The following is a 15,845-nucleotide window of genomic DNA, read 5'->3' as shown; positions in this document are numbered from 1 at the left end:
GATCTTTTTCTTTGTAAGCCAATCACTACTTAGACAGTGGTGTGATTTCAAAAGTGCTGGTAAAACCCTTGAATTTTGCAGAGTTTCTCTCTCCCAGCAATGTGATGCCAGAAATTCCATTAAATGCACCTCTTTCAGCCTAAAATGTTTTCTTCCATCTCTACATGCACAAATCACACCTATATTTCAAACCAGTTCAAATGTTACTGTTTCATAGGCTTTCTCAATTCCTCCAACTAAAAGCAATCTTTCTCTACAAGATAGAGTCTGCATCATGCATTCTCCATGCAGGTGGTATTGCTTCTAAGGGAGTGAAAATCGGTTCTTGGGGAATAAGAAAATCTTAGATATGATAATGGTGTGTGACCCTTCAAAGTTTAATAGTGCCCAACAAAAATCTTATTTCTAACTATTTAATTTCATGGAGGAGAGGGTAGTTAGGGGAAAAAAAAGTATAAAAAGTCTCCTTAGAAGGAAGATAATGAAAAAAATGTTGAGAATCACTGCTCTACATTGAAAAGTACATAGGACTTTATCTGTACTTCTCCCTCTTCAGCATAACCTTTATATCTTGAGCAGGCTTAAATTATTTTTTTGTGTGTAACACTAAGAAGCAAGGTCTAGAAGCTCCTTGAAAGCAGGATCCATTGTATATTCATGGTCATATCTCCCATGATTATATTTCCCATGCACATGGCATGGTTTAAAAAAAAAGTTTATTGACATTAATGTCAACTCAAATATCTGTATCTTACTGTAGTCTTCAGTATTTGGCTGTTCCCCTTCCTCCAATGTAGTTACCGGAGTACACAGTTGTAAGTTCTTTTGAGCAATGAATGGGGGAATCATTACCACATATTTTTGTTGTGGTGTTGCAGAATCCTTGCTTAAGGAGATTTAGTCTGTCTTTAGTCAATAAGTTTGGGATATGAAAATTGACTTAAGTGCTGAAACTGGGCAATGGATCATGACTTTTAGTTGGGGTAGTTGATCTCAGCTTCCTGATAATCTATCCTTGATTTTGATTGTATAAATCTGTGCTGTTCACTATGGTAGCCATATATAGCTTTTTTTTTTTTTTATTGTGATTGTTCACATACCATACAATTATCCAAAGGTCCAAAGGGTACAATCAATTGTCCCCGGTACCATCATACAGCTGTGCATCCATCACCACAATTAATTTTTGTTCAATTTTTAGAACATTTTCATTACTCCAGAAAAGAAATGAAGACAAAGAAAAAAAAAAAAAAAGAAAAGGAAACTCAAATCCTCCCATATCCCTAACCAACCCCCCTCCATTGTTGACTTGTAGTATTGGTATAGTACATTTGTTACTGTTTATGAAAGAACCTTGAAATACTACTAACTGTAGTATATAGTTTGCAATAGGTATACATTTTTTTTTCCTGTATGCCCCTCTATTATTAACTTCTAGTTGTAGTTTCATACATTTGTTCTGGTTCATGAAAGAGATTTCTAATATTTGTACAGTTAATCTCAGACATTGCCCACCACAAGGTTTACTGTTTTATGCATTCCCATCTTTTAACCTCCAACTTTCCTTCTGGTGACATACATGACTCTGAGCCTTCCTTTCCACCACATTCATGCACCTTTCAGCACTGTTAGTTATTCTCACAATGTGCTACCATGACCTATGTCCATTTCCAAATATTTAAGTTCATCCTAGTTGAACATTCTGCTCATACTAAGCAACCGCTCCCCATTCTTTAGCCTTGTTCTATATCTTGGTAACTTATATTTCATGTCTATGAGTTTACATATTATAATTAGCTCCTATCAGTGAGATCCTGCAATATTTGTCCTTATGTCTGCCTTATTTCAATCGGTATATTGCCCTCAAGGTTTCCTCATCAACCCATTTTTTTTTAAGATGGTTTTGTTCACATGCTGTACATTCCATCCTAAGTAAACAATTGATGGTTCCCTGTATAGTCACATACTTATGTGTTCACCATCCTCACCACTATCTATATAAGGACATCTACATTTCTTCCACAAAGCAGGAGGAAGAATCAAAGAAGGTAGAGAGGCAAAAGAAAAAGAAAAAGAAAGAGAGAGTTAAAAAAGAAACATGACAGCTAGGAAGCAGCAAAAGGAAAGATAACCTTAGATCAAAGTAGAATAAAGAGCCAGACAACACCACCAATGCCAAAAGTCTCACATTCCTCCCCTATGCCCTCCTCATATCTGCATTTACCTTGGTATATTGCCTTTGTTACAGTAAATGAAGCATAATACAATGACTCTGTTAATTATAGTCTCTAGTTTACATTGATTGTATTTTCCCCCCAATACCTCCCTATTTTTAACACCTTGCAAGGTTGACATTCGTTTGTTCTCCCTAGTGAAAAAACATATTTGTACATTTTATCACAATTATTGAACACTCTAGGTTTCACTGAGTGTTCCCAGTCTTTATCTTTCCTCTCTTTTCTTCTGGTGTCCCACATGCTCCTAACCTTCCTCTTTCAACCATATTCATAGTTATCTTTGTTCAGTGTACTTACATTGCTGTGCTACCATCACCCAAAATTGTGTTCCAAACCTCTCACTCCTGTCTTTTCCCTTTAGTATTTCCTGTAGGGCAGGTATCTTGTTCACAAACTCTCTCATTGTTTGTCTGAGAATATTTTGAATTCTGCCTCATATTTGAAGGACAGTTTTGCCAGATATAGGATTCTTGATTGGTGGTTTTCCTCTTTCAGTATCTTAAATATATCACACCACTTCCTTCTTGCCTCTGTGGTTTCTGCTGAGAAATCCACACATACTCTTATCAAGCCTCCTCTGTATGTGATGGATTGCTTTTCTCTTGCTGCTTTCAGGATTCTCTCTTTGTCTTTGACGTTTGATAATATGATTATTAAGTATCTTGGCGTAGGCCTATTCAGATCTACTCTGTTTGGAGCACACTGTGCTTCTTGGATCTGTAATTTTATGTCTTTCATAAGAGATGGGAAACTTTCATTGATTATTTCCTCTATTATTTCTTCTGCCCTTTTCCCTTCTCTTTTCCTTCTGGGACACTGATGATATGTACATTCCTGTATTTTGTTTTGTCCTTAAGTTCCCAGAGACATTGCTCATATTTTTCCATTCTTTTCTCTATCTGTTCTTTTGTGTACAGGCTTTCAGGTGCCTTGTTCTGCAGTTCCTGAGTGTTTCCTTCTGCCTCCCGAGATCTGCTGTTGTATGTTTCCATTGTGCCTTTTGTCTCTTGTTTTGTGCCTTTCATTTCCATAGATTCTGCCAGTTGCTTTTTCGAACTTTCGATTTCTGCCTTATGTACACCCAGTGTTTTCTTTATAACCTTTATCTCTTTTGCCATATCTTCTCTATACTTTTTTAATTGATTTAGTATTACTTGTTTAAATTCCTGTATCTCAGCTGAAGTGTAAATCTGTTCCTTTGACCGAGCCATAACTTTGTTTTTCTTAGTGTAGGTTGTAGTTTTCTGTTGTCTAGGTATCTGACCTCCTTGGCCACCCCAATCAGGTTTTCTCAGATGAGAACAGGCTCAGGTCCCAGAAGGAGGAAATATTCAGTATCCAGTTTCCCTGATGGTATGTCTTAGAGGATTGACATACCCTGTGCTTTTCTGCCCAGCAGGTGGCGCCTGTCAGCCTGTCACTCCAGACTGGTGTAAGGAGTGTGGCCTGTGGCTGTTTTCCTCCCAGCCTCTGGGGTCTGGTTCTGAATGGAAGGTGGGTAGTAGAGCTGGGCCCCACCTCTTTCCTCTTGGGAAGATATGCCCCCTAGAGAGAGGTCATTTGCATATAGATAGATACTTTTTTTTCTCTGACTCTGCTATCGCCACCCTTGTCTGGGTCAGAGTGTTGCGAGTTTAAAATGGCTGAAGCTTTCTCTACTGCAGAGCACTGCAAGCCAAAAATGGTTGAGGCTTTCTCCACTAAGCCGCCTAGCTTGAGAGAGAGAGAAAGGGACAGAAAGCCCCCTTTCAAGGTCAGTCTATGGCCCCAAGATTCACCCATTGGCCAGAGAAAGCACCCTATCCTTTGGGCTCCCCGTCCCAAGACAGATATGTCCTCTGACTCTCCAAGGTCAGTCGTCACCAAAAGCCTCTGTCTGCTTGTTGGGGATTCGCAGTCTGTATTGCGCAGTTAACATTAAAACCCCAGTTGGAACTGGGCTGAGGTATATTCACTTGTTCAGAGAGTGCTGCTGTCTAGCATCACAAGGCTTCCATGAAGGAGGGGCTCTCAGCTTGGGTCTGCAATTTTTACTTACAGATTTTATGCTGCGATCTCGGGCATTCTTCCCAATTCAGGTTGGTGTATGATGAGTGGACAGTCACCTTTGTCTCCCCACAGTTATTCCAGGTTATTTACTAGTTGTTCCTGTTGTTTATTAGTTGTTTCAGGGGGACTAACTAGCTTACACTCCTCTCTATGCCGCCATCTTAGCTCCCTCCCATATATGGCTTTTTAAACTTCAGTTAATTAAAATTTTAATAAAATAATTCCATTCCTCAGTTACACTATTCACATTTCTAGCTTTGCTCATGTCCAAGATCTCTCATTTTTAGGTTCTCTCCATTAAATTACTAGCAAAAAGTGAAACGTTGAGCTGCAAAGCTATGGGTTATTCCTGTTTATTCTCAACTAAATTCACAACTTTTAGATGATAAAGATGTAGGTTTCCAGTTCCTGCCCCAAAGTGAGTTCACTCCTCTGGTAGTGAAACTGCTGGGTTTTAATCTTGCTGACCAAACTTAGTGAAGGAAGGGATCAGCTACAGCAAGAAGACCAGAGGTTCTTGTTGTCTTACTCCTGCTGCTCTAGCAGCTTGTCAAGTATAAATGCTTTTCAATTTATTGTCTGCCTTTGGCAATCTCCAATACCCTAAATTACTTGTTTTTGAAATCCCCTCCATCCCACAATCAGGTTTATATTTTTCTTTGTGAAGAGAAATCACTGAGCTCTCCATGCCTCCAGAAGTGTCTCCAGGAATGTTATGTTTTTAGATGGTACAGCCACTAGCATTTGGTTAGTTCTCAGCAAAAACTGGCTAATAATTCCATTCATATAAGTATCAATAAAATGCTTAAGTATATAAATGAAATCATATAACTTCTCTCTCAAAACCTATTCACACCGATTGTGAAAACCTTGTGGATTGCACTCCCTTTATCCAGTGTATGGATGGAGGAGTAGAAAAATGGGGACAAAAACTAAATGAAAAATAGGGTGGGATGGGGGGGATGATTTGGGTGTTTTTTTAACTTTTATGTTTTATTCTTATTCTGATTCTTTCTGGTGTAAGGAAAATGTTCAAAAACAGATTGGGGAGATGAATGCACAACTATGTGATGGTACTGTGAACAGTTGCTTGTACACCATGGATGATTGTATGGTATGTGAATATATCTCAATAAAACTGAGTTAAAAATAAAACAAAACCTGTTCATACCTACCCACTTATCTCTCTCAGAGTAAACTGCAGGGTTCTTTCAATGGTTTACCAGGCTCCACGTGATCTGTACCCTGCCCTTGCTGCTCTCCGATGTTATTTCCTACTACTATATTCAGTGCTCCCTCTGCTCCACTGGCCATCTGGCTGTTTTTCCAAAGGCCAAGCATACAGCTCTCTGCATTTCATTTGCTGCTCCTTCTCCCGGGAACATTCTTCCCTCAGATACCTACATGGCTCACTCTCTTACTTCTTATCAGTGAGACTTTCCTGATAACTTTATATAAAAGATCAACCACACCCTCCCGAAGCACACCCTTTCCTTGTTTTCCATCGTACTGATTTACATTTGACAAAAATATGTATTCTTGGACAGCCTCCCCTCACTCTAAAGTTGGTTTCTTGAAGGCAGGAACTTTCGCTCCTGCAAAAACATGCCTGGTGCGTGCATACTTGATTTTAATACACATCTATTGAATTAATTAAAGGAATGGACATACATTGTACTTAATAATGTAAGAGAAATACAGCAGAACTGCAGGAGCCATACAGAGGAAGATAAGGTCACTTACTGTCTTAACCCCTACTCTCTGCCCTGCATTCCTCCTCAGGTAAAAACTTTTATATTGGGGATTCTGGTCATATTTGCAGGATTTCTCCCATTGTCTCTTACAATCCATTAGGGATGTGGATTGTCATGGTAATGGGGAGAGGGAGAAGTGAACTCAGAAAGGATGGTAAAAAGATTTTGTCATGAGGAAAGTTGTCTTGCCTACGTAAAACCTCAAGAAAATCTTATTATTTTACCTTGAACTTGAGACAACCTCATTGCCTATTTTCATGAAATGTGACATCAATAAATACTCCCAAATACTACAATCCATGGCAGCCTCTGCCTAATTACCTGAAGGTGCCAGAAAGGCCATGGCTCCTGAGGGGAGGATTTTGATAGCAACAACAATAATGTTAATAATAATAGCTAACACTGTTTGAACTTACTATGTGCCAGGCTCTATTATCTTATTTAATTTTTTTTTAATTATCTTATTTAATCTTCCTGTCAACTCTGTGGCTTAGGTGTTATTATCATACTCATTTTCCTTATGAGGAAACTAAAACAGAGAAGTTATTTAATTGGTACTAGACCATGAAAGTTAAGGTCCGAAGTGAGTGGCACAGGAATATAGCACTAATGGACACAGAGAAGGTAGTTTAAATAATTAAATAATTAAATGGATTAAATAATACCATTATTTTCTTTCCACCTCAGGCAAATTTTCAGTGCCTATATAGTTATGCAGCTATGGTTTAGAGCTTCAAAGAATCTCTCTAGACCAGGGAGTTACTTTTCATTCTAAGGGATATTTGGCAATGCTTGGAAATATTTTTGGTTGTCATACTGGAGAGGTGCTAGTGGTATGTTGCTAAATATACTACAATGCTCGAGATGGCCCTCCACCAAAAAAGAATTATCTGGCCCAAAATGTGAATAGTGCCAACATTGAGAAACCCTGCTCTAGACTCTTTCTTGTTCTCCATTCTGAAACCACTTTCTCTCTTTTGGCATCTCTAGTTCCTATACCACTGAATCTTTCTTGCTTTCTCTCTCTTGTGGATAGCTTTTAGTTGCTATTTCAGTTGGAATGTCATCATTGACTTGATTAAAGCTTTATACTGGTTAGAATGCTTTTGGCTGCAAGTAGCAGGAAAGGTGGCTCAAATGGGTTTAAGCAAAGAGGAAATTTATTATCACATATACCCAGGTGTCTAAAGGTAAGGTAAGCCTGGGAATGATATGATCAGGGATAAGGAAAGTTTTTTTTTTCTCTCTGTTCTGCCCTTTTCCACTGTCAGCTTGGTCTTTATGCTGATTTCTTTCACGGTTGCAAGATACAACCAACGGAAAATGGGACAACCACCTTCATTGTTTATATCCAGTGGTGGAAAGAAAGAAAATTCCCCTTTCTCCTGGCAATAGAATATATCTTTTCCTTCTTTCTGATTGGGCCTAATGAATACTCAAACCTAGATCAATAATATTTGCCAGAGGAATGCCATGCGCAGACTAGCTTACTAATCAGTATATACTGCTAGAGCTCAGAATAGAGTGCGTAATTAAACAAAATCAGGTTAGGAAACAGAAAAGGGGGGAATGGATGTTGGACAGGTCACCAACTGATTTTGCTATACCCCTAGTTGCTGTCTTGAAGGTGTTTTTTTCTCTGTAGCCAATGGGCCAGCCACGTCCCTCCCCCATTGTCTCCAGCCTGGCTCCTGGAATCCCATACCACATCTCACCTCATTCTCCAAGCTACCCAGAAGAAATCACTGGGCATGAGGTTAATGATGAAAGTCTCAGAGGATGTGAGACTTGAGCTGGACCTTGAAGTGTGCCAGAAATTTAAATGGGTGACTTTTGTTTACAATGTAATAGATTTCAAAATATAAAATGATGAGAAAGAGAAGGAACTGGGATCTTCAACAATACTGATGTAGTAAATAAAATCTTTGAGAAAAAAAAAGATTTTTATTTCCTCTTAGAAAGAAAGGGAACAGATTTATTGTTGAAATGACTCAATATTTTTTATAGTTGTATCAAATTCAGTCAATTTTGTGAAGCACATTTTATGGTAATGTGTCCTATAGTTACAATAAATTATATGACCCAAAGATGATCTCTTCTGAGCCTGTCTTCTTGAAGAGTACTTGCACTTTTAGTGGAGGCCTAACTAGGTACACAGGAAGTAAAACAAAACAAAATAAATCAATATTTTGAAAACAACACCAAAAACAAAAGTCTCTTCTTCAGCTGCTGATGTTTACTTTTACTAATACAGTTGAGCTCATTTCCACTTGACTTTTCCTTCTAGAGGTAAAATTAATCTTTTTTTAAAAAAATTAATCTTTTTTTAAAAAATGTAAATGTATACTGCTGTAAGCATTAAGGCTTATACAGACAGATTGCTACATTTTACTTAGAAATTTCAAAGGGTGATAAACAAACCATACCTCCAAGTAAAGTCTTTCATTTTATCACTTTCTTTGGAATAAACAGACCACACTTAAGCTCCTGAGTATAGAAAATGGCATGCCCAGAGGTGCTATTTCTGCAAAGGAGAATGTTCTTGTTTGTTCCTATTATGTTAATCATAACCTTAATATTAATTAGTCTTTCATGTGTCTATATGTATTTTTTGTGTGTATTACATGAGCTAGAAACCCATGGAAAATGCAAAAAGGAATAGAGATTACCCATATAGTTTGTCTTGCTTTTCTTGCATCGCTATTCTTCATTTTATAGTTTTACTATTTATTATCATTTACATCAGAGAGTGAGCAAAAGAAAAAAAGTGAGTGAAAATAAAATGAATCTACCTTGCCTGTTTCTTGAATATTTGCTAAATTATATTTTATATCTGAGATGAGATAAATTATTTGTGAAAAATGAGGTTTTGGCATTTATTGTGGATTTGATCTTACTTTGTTCAAAGCAAAAAAATCTGAGTTTTTAGAATTTGAAAAATAGAAAGACATTGAGCTGCCATAATTAAATAACTACATCCATGGTTATGCTCACTAAAATTCAGGAAATTTTTTATAAAAAAGGTGAAATGTAAATATCTACCTTAAATATTAATTTTTGTAAAAAAAAGTCAAATAATTGTAGAAAAAGTATCTTTTAATACAGTTTTATAGTTTTTCATAAACACTGGGAAGGGACGTGACACACACACACAATGTTAAGAAAATTGCATTTTTTTTTCCTTAAAGTCCAAAATTTCACTTTAAAAGGAAAACTTTTGGAATAAGCTGGAATTCATTTTACTTTGGCAAACAAGTGTTCCTGCTTCTCAGAAGACCAAATCAGGGATGTTTATTTAAAATAAAAATCTCACATAGATTCCTGTGAGACCTCAGCTAAACAGAAGCCATATCTCATGGTACAAAGTTAGGTCATCTCCTCTGCCACCAATATAAATTAAAGAACACTTTCCATAAGTCTCAAACAAGGAGTAGATTTTTCTATTTTCTGGATATATCGTGCACATTTTTTATCATTCTAATTTATCTAGATGGTTCTCTCCATTCTTACTGTTTTACAGGGGTCAGTCAAACATACCGGATATAATGAAACAGAACAAAAGCAAAAAAGTAGGAACAAAAGCCTTCGTAATAAAAGAGACACAAAGATAGTAGATTCCACTATTGGAGCAGGCATTTTTTTAGAGCCTGGCACAGAGAAGGACCACACAGGGATGAAAAGATTCTTCTGGGTTTTCTGTCTTATATCATGATATAATCACCAAAATCCACATCAAACAACACAGTCAAAGCAGGAAAAAATGTCTCCAGCAAAGGTTACCAAACCTGGTGACATATTTGATCATCAGGGAAGCTTAAAAAAATATACCAACACCTGGACCCTGCATTTGAATTTAATTTACCTGTGGTGGGGTCTGGGCATCAGAATTTTTAAAAAGCCCCTGAGGTGATCTAATGTTCAGTCATAGTAGAGCCCCACTGGTCTATAGCTAGTGGAGAAAAGGAGATGGAATTGAGACAAGAATAAGAGCTGCATGGGCCAAGACAATGAGGCAGATGGAAAACATGGATCAAAAAAAAGAAAAAAAAAAAAAAAAGCCAGGGAGATATCAATATAAACAAAGTAACAAAGAAAAGAAACAAAACATAAAAATAAAATAAGGTGTTGGAATTATTTATCAGAACTTCCATGAAGGTCACCAGGGAGCTAAGTTGTCCTGCTCTTTCTATTTGGCAGTTTCAAATTCTAAATGCATCAAAATCACCCCAGGATCTTGTTTAATAAAATGCAAGTGCTTGGGACTACTCTTATAAATTTTAAGTGGGATTAGGGTGGAGTAACTTTTCCCACTGGCATATGGAGTTTGGGAGAAACAGGTAGAATAACGTTGCTTGTGATTAGAAAATGGCAGGTGAAATTTTTGCCTTGGTCATCATGGGATTCTGCACAGATGCTGACATTTGTCATCAGGGAATCTAAAAGGCAGGTAGCTTCCAAACTTGGCAGTTATTGGCTAATTCTAAGTATAGAGTACAACCGTGATAAAAAACACAGAAGCAAGGAGTGCAAATACACCAAGTTAGAGTGCTCACAAAGTTATACCACTCTAATTACAAAATCACTTCACATTTGTTATTACTCCAACTCCAAATCTGAATTTACTTTGCTTTTTATCCCTGGTTCAAACTAGGGTCTCCTGGTATTGAAAAATGCAAGGTCTATTTTCTCCAAGTTTTGGGTCTATTGTTAAGGTCCCTGAATAGTTTGATGAAACTTATTTGACTTACAATTACCTTTATGAAATTTCTTAGAGTTAATATTCTTTTTTCCTGGCACACATTATCTAAGTGAACCTTCTCTATCCAATTTTTATTTTCCATGCATTTTGGATTTTCTATAAATATTTCCCATTCTACCTCCTCACAGTTACTATCTCAGGCCCCATCTTGTTTTTCATGCTGCCTCCTATCTCTCACTCTTCCAACCTAATAATGGCATCCGTCCCAAATCTCCTTCCTTCTCCCCGCCACACACAGACACATGCAAAGACACAAACAGAAGCTAAGCCTAGAAAAATGTTTGCAACCATATTTGTAGGTCTTAACACAAATATTTTTTATTTTTATATTATATTTTATTAATTTTTTTTTACCATCTATTTTCCAATTTAAAATGTAAAATCCAGTGTTTCCTCCAATCTTCATGATTTGAAGGGAAGATTTTTTTTCCTTTTTTTCTTTTTGCCACATTATCTATAACCCACAAATACTGAAAAATATTAAATCACCTTTTCTTATAGCTAGACTCCTACACTTGATCATGACTCTGAGCCATGAAGTTCTCTAGATTCTTACCAGATAGTGACAAGTTATATAAAATAGATCAAGTCATTAGATTTTTTTAAAGAGATGAAAGCACATTGATTTATTTAATATGAACCTTATCATTGCTGAAATATCAGTTCTGGATTTTTGAAATAATACAGTATTATTTCCCTTTGGCTCCTTAAATTAATTAAAACTTTTTCTCTGCAAAGGAATGCATGTTCATTCTTTATATTTTTCAAAAATGGATGCACTTTGGCTTACTCCTCCTCGTCCTTCAGTCCAGGTGTCCCAAAGCAACCATCTTCAACTCTTTTAGCTGTTTCTTCTGGTGTTTACTTCCATATTTGTCAATGACATGTGCATACAGTTACTTTCAGTGAAAATTTTAGACATTACCTTTTACTTTTTCTAATGAGAGTTGAGAATCTGTTCTGTTAGAGCACCGTCTTTGTCCCTCCAGATACATTATGATTCTAGTGCTTGATTCCTGGTTCAAAACTACAACTACCATATCCTCAGGTTCTTGGCTGTTTAGGGTTGGTTTAAGCACCTGGCTCTCAGAAATCCAACACCAACACCCCTTTACTGCTCCCACAGGAATCACGAGGAAACAAGCAGCTTTATCTTAAAAACATTTAAAACAAAAAAAGTCTGAATAAACCCCAGTTTACTGCATAATGGAACAATTAAACAACTTCTTAAAAGAATTCCTTTCAAGCATTCCTTAATGGCTACACCCTCATTCTAAAAGAGACTACCTTTAATCACTCAAAGGTGATTTACTGTTCCTCCAGGATGCCCTCTACCCTTTGGGTAGGGGCCATCTTTAGTGACGCCAAGACTATCTGGAACACTTCTGGCCAGAAAAGAGCAAAAGACAAAAATAGAAACACAAGGTTCATTTTCAGCTGGCCATCTTGCCACATTAGTATATGACTCTTCAGATATCTGTGAAAAGGGAACCCCTCATTTAAAGATGCAGGTTGGGACAGGTTTGTTTAAAAGCTAGTTTTATAATTTTATAGAAATGCTTTTATACACTTTCCACAAACTTAGGCATATATAAGTGTAAAGCTGAGCAAGAAGTAATTAAGGTGAGCAAACAATAAAAATTGCAGTTTGTTCAGAATTAAGCAATGTGAATGCTTTATCTCTCTAGGACTCCACACAGCTGCCATGCAAGAGACTTACTCTTGACTTTTCTGCATCTGGCTGATTCTACTGCTTTCTTGGCATTGACAACACAGATTTCAATAGTTACTCCTCACTGTTAGAAATATGTATATTGGAATTAATCTGAATAAGTTTAATTCTCCCTTTTATGCCAAGAATCTATACTCTTCTGTTGTAAGGTATGGCAGTTCTGTGGAAATACTAGAAAATTTCACCCTATATCCTCATTTCTCCTCCACTGCCTTCTTCATCTTTCACATAGCAATAGCCTCCTCAATAGATCTCTCCTGGATGTCTGGTATGGTGACATCTTTCACAGTCCTTCCAGAGAGAGTTGTTTCATTCTTTTTGTCTTCATAATATTTTGTCTGTATCTCTGTAATAGTTCCTTTTATACCTCATTGTAATTTATTTCCTTACGCTATCCACTTGAGGGAAGGGACCATATCTGAAATGATTTTGTGTTCACTGTATTTAACTTAGTGTCTTAGTAAAAACAGAAGCTCAGTTAAGTATTTGTTGAACAAACGCATAGAGGAAATTTTAAGATGGATGCATTGGTACTAATGATTTCTGAGGCTGTTTTTGGTTTTAAATTCTATGATTTTTGCTATTTCTTCTTTCTTCTTGGGGCCCAACATAAATTATTATATGTCAGGTGAGGAAAAACAATCCATGACCAGAAATATCCATAGATTATCAGCTAATTCAACCAAAGTGTTCAAGTATGTTCTCCAGGAATATTGTTTTTCCAGGGACCCAAGAGCTTTGTTCTGCAACTCAGAGATTGAGAGATCAGAGTAATTTGTCTGGGTATTGGCTCCTCTTCCACACTGTACCATGAGAAATATCCTTTTCTTTGTATTGCCAATGACATTCATCAAAAAAACAGGTGAAATATCTTCCAAATTTGCCTTGGGATTTAACTGAGTGAAACTTTTCTTTGGAGACACAGGGAAGGGAAACAACCTGACAGATAAAGTTTGTTTTAATAAGAAGATAAGATATTTTCCAAATAGCCTGTAAAATTTGGAGGATTACACCAGTCATTGCAGTGGTTTGGAGCTATGTACCCCAGAAAAGCATGTTCTTAAACCTAATCCATTGTGTGAGTATGAACCCATCGTAAATAGGACCTTTCGATGAAGCTACTTCAGTTAAGGTGTGGCACAACTCAATCAGGATGAATCTTAATCCTATTACTGGTGTCCTTTTTAAGCAGAATCAAATTCAGACAGAGAGAGAGAGAAAGCCACAGAAAGCAAGAAGCTGAAGGTCAGTGGAACCTAGAAGAACAAGGAGAGGCCAAAAGAGACCACCATGTGCATTGCCATGTGACACAGGAGCCCAGGACCAAGGATCACCAGCAGCTGGCCCCAGACTGTATCCCCTTGATGAGGCCTTGATTTGAACTTCTAGTTTCAAAATCATGAGCCATTAAATTCCCATGGTTTAAGCCAACCCATTACATGGTATTTGCTTCAGCAGTCAAGGAAACTAAAACAGTCATCTTGCTTGAAAACTGAATAGTATTGAAAAGTACTGGTTTGTAAATATATATAAATAAAATTACAGGCGGAAACTGGAAACTGGGGCATCTGATAACACATGGTGCATGTGAATTGTAAAACTGCCACATGCTAACATCTAGAATATTCCCTCCCTTACTACTTGTTAAAACTTTCACTTCCTTCTTTTAAGATTTATGAAGGACTTGCCTAACCCCAGGACAAGTTCCTGTTCTCTTCTTTCCCCATAGAACTGGCTGAAACTAATGAAACATGTGCCAAAAGAGGTGTTCTGAACTTAAAATCACCCTGGAACATAAAATACCCTGTAAGTAGAATCAAAGTGAGCAGGAACAACAGGAAACAGGAAAGAGGAAAGAAGACCCAAAAGGAAGCAAGAGATCCGACCATTAAAAATTCTGCAACAAGCCCACTCCTCAACATAAGAGATCCAATCAACAATAACTAATTTGCAATCCCTAATCTGAATGTAGACACAGCTAATGACAATAACCAATTTGTAATCCTTAATTTGAATGTTTACTAACCAATCCCCATGTGCCCAAAACCCCTAACATCTCTATCCCCTCTTCCTTTTGTTTAGTATAATAACTATCCCTTACTTTTATGGCTGGGGAGACTGAGGAACAAACTGTCCTCTTGTCTCCATGAGGCCAGCCTTTGCTAAATAAGCTTTTTCTCTACTGCAAATCCCAGTGTCTACTGGTTGACTTTGTGCATATTTGGTGAGGACTCATATCTGGTTCACAACAATTTGGTGACCCAGATGGGAATGGGTCTTAAAGACTTCCGCCTGAGGACTCTGCAGCCCCATGGGATGGTGAGTGCCGGCAGCTGACCCTAAGTGGTCACCTAAACCTTTGCCTACAGGCTCAGCACATGAGACTTGATCCCGCTATTGGCGGTGTTGCTGATTCCAACGGCACTTCACTTTTGAGGAAAGAAATAGTCCCGAGAATAAATGTCTTCTGGGTGAGCAACTTTGTTAAAGTGCCTGCTTTTGCATGAAACTGTCTGCTGTTCTGGTTTCCGGTTCCTGGGTTAAGATTGTGGGTTAGAGTCCCACCATAGTCCAGCATGGTTCCAACCAGAAAATACTGGGTGCAGGTCCCAGGTATAGGAGAGCCCATCACTGAAGTGCTCACACTGGTGGGTTCAAGTCCCACTCTGGTTTCCTATCTTTTACCAGTTTGAGGTTTAGAAGAGCTTTTGTAGGGGCACCAAAAAGGGAAATTATAATCATGGGAAATGTTAATAGTATTACCAACAATGGCTGTAGCCCTCTAAAATGTATTCTTGATAATTGGTCAACATTTGGATATGAACACATGAAAAAAGAAAAGAATGATATTTCTTTGCCCTGATGCCTGGCCCCAATATAAATTAGAATATGGGGAACAGCGGCCCAAGGATGGGTCTCTCAGTTCTAATATCATTTTGCAATTAGAATTATTCTGTGTGAGAGAGGAAAAATGGGATGAAATACAATATGTTCTATGTTTCATAATAAGGATCTACAAAAGAAACATCATATTATGGTTCAAAAGGCATATGAGTCACATGATTCGACTGCTTTAAAGGGAAACTATTAAGGATTTGGGGAAATCTCAAAGTCAACAAACATTACTTGATTCAAATCCAGAAAATGATCTTCACTTGCAGATTTAGATTTTCCCTCTGCTCCTCCAACCGCCACTCCCATCCCATCCCCACCCCCATGCTTGGGAGGAGGAAGAGGAAGGGGAGGGAAATGCAGCTTTACCCCAGAGCGGGTCCATATCAAGCCCTTCCTCTCCTGCTGCTTTGCCTCAGAGC

This window comes from Choloepus didactylus, chromosome 3, assembly GCF_015220235.1.
Source record: "Choloepus didactylus isolate mChoDid1 chromosome 3, mChoDid1.pri, whole genome shotgun sequence".
Classification (NCBI taxonomy): domain Eukaryota; kingdom Metazoa; phylum Chordata; class Mammalia; order Pilosa; family Megalonychidae; genus Choloepus; species Choloepus didactylus.
Note: the sequence above shows the minus strand (reverse complement) of the source record.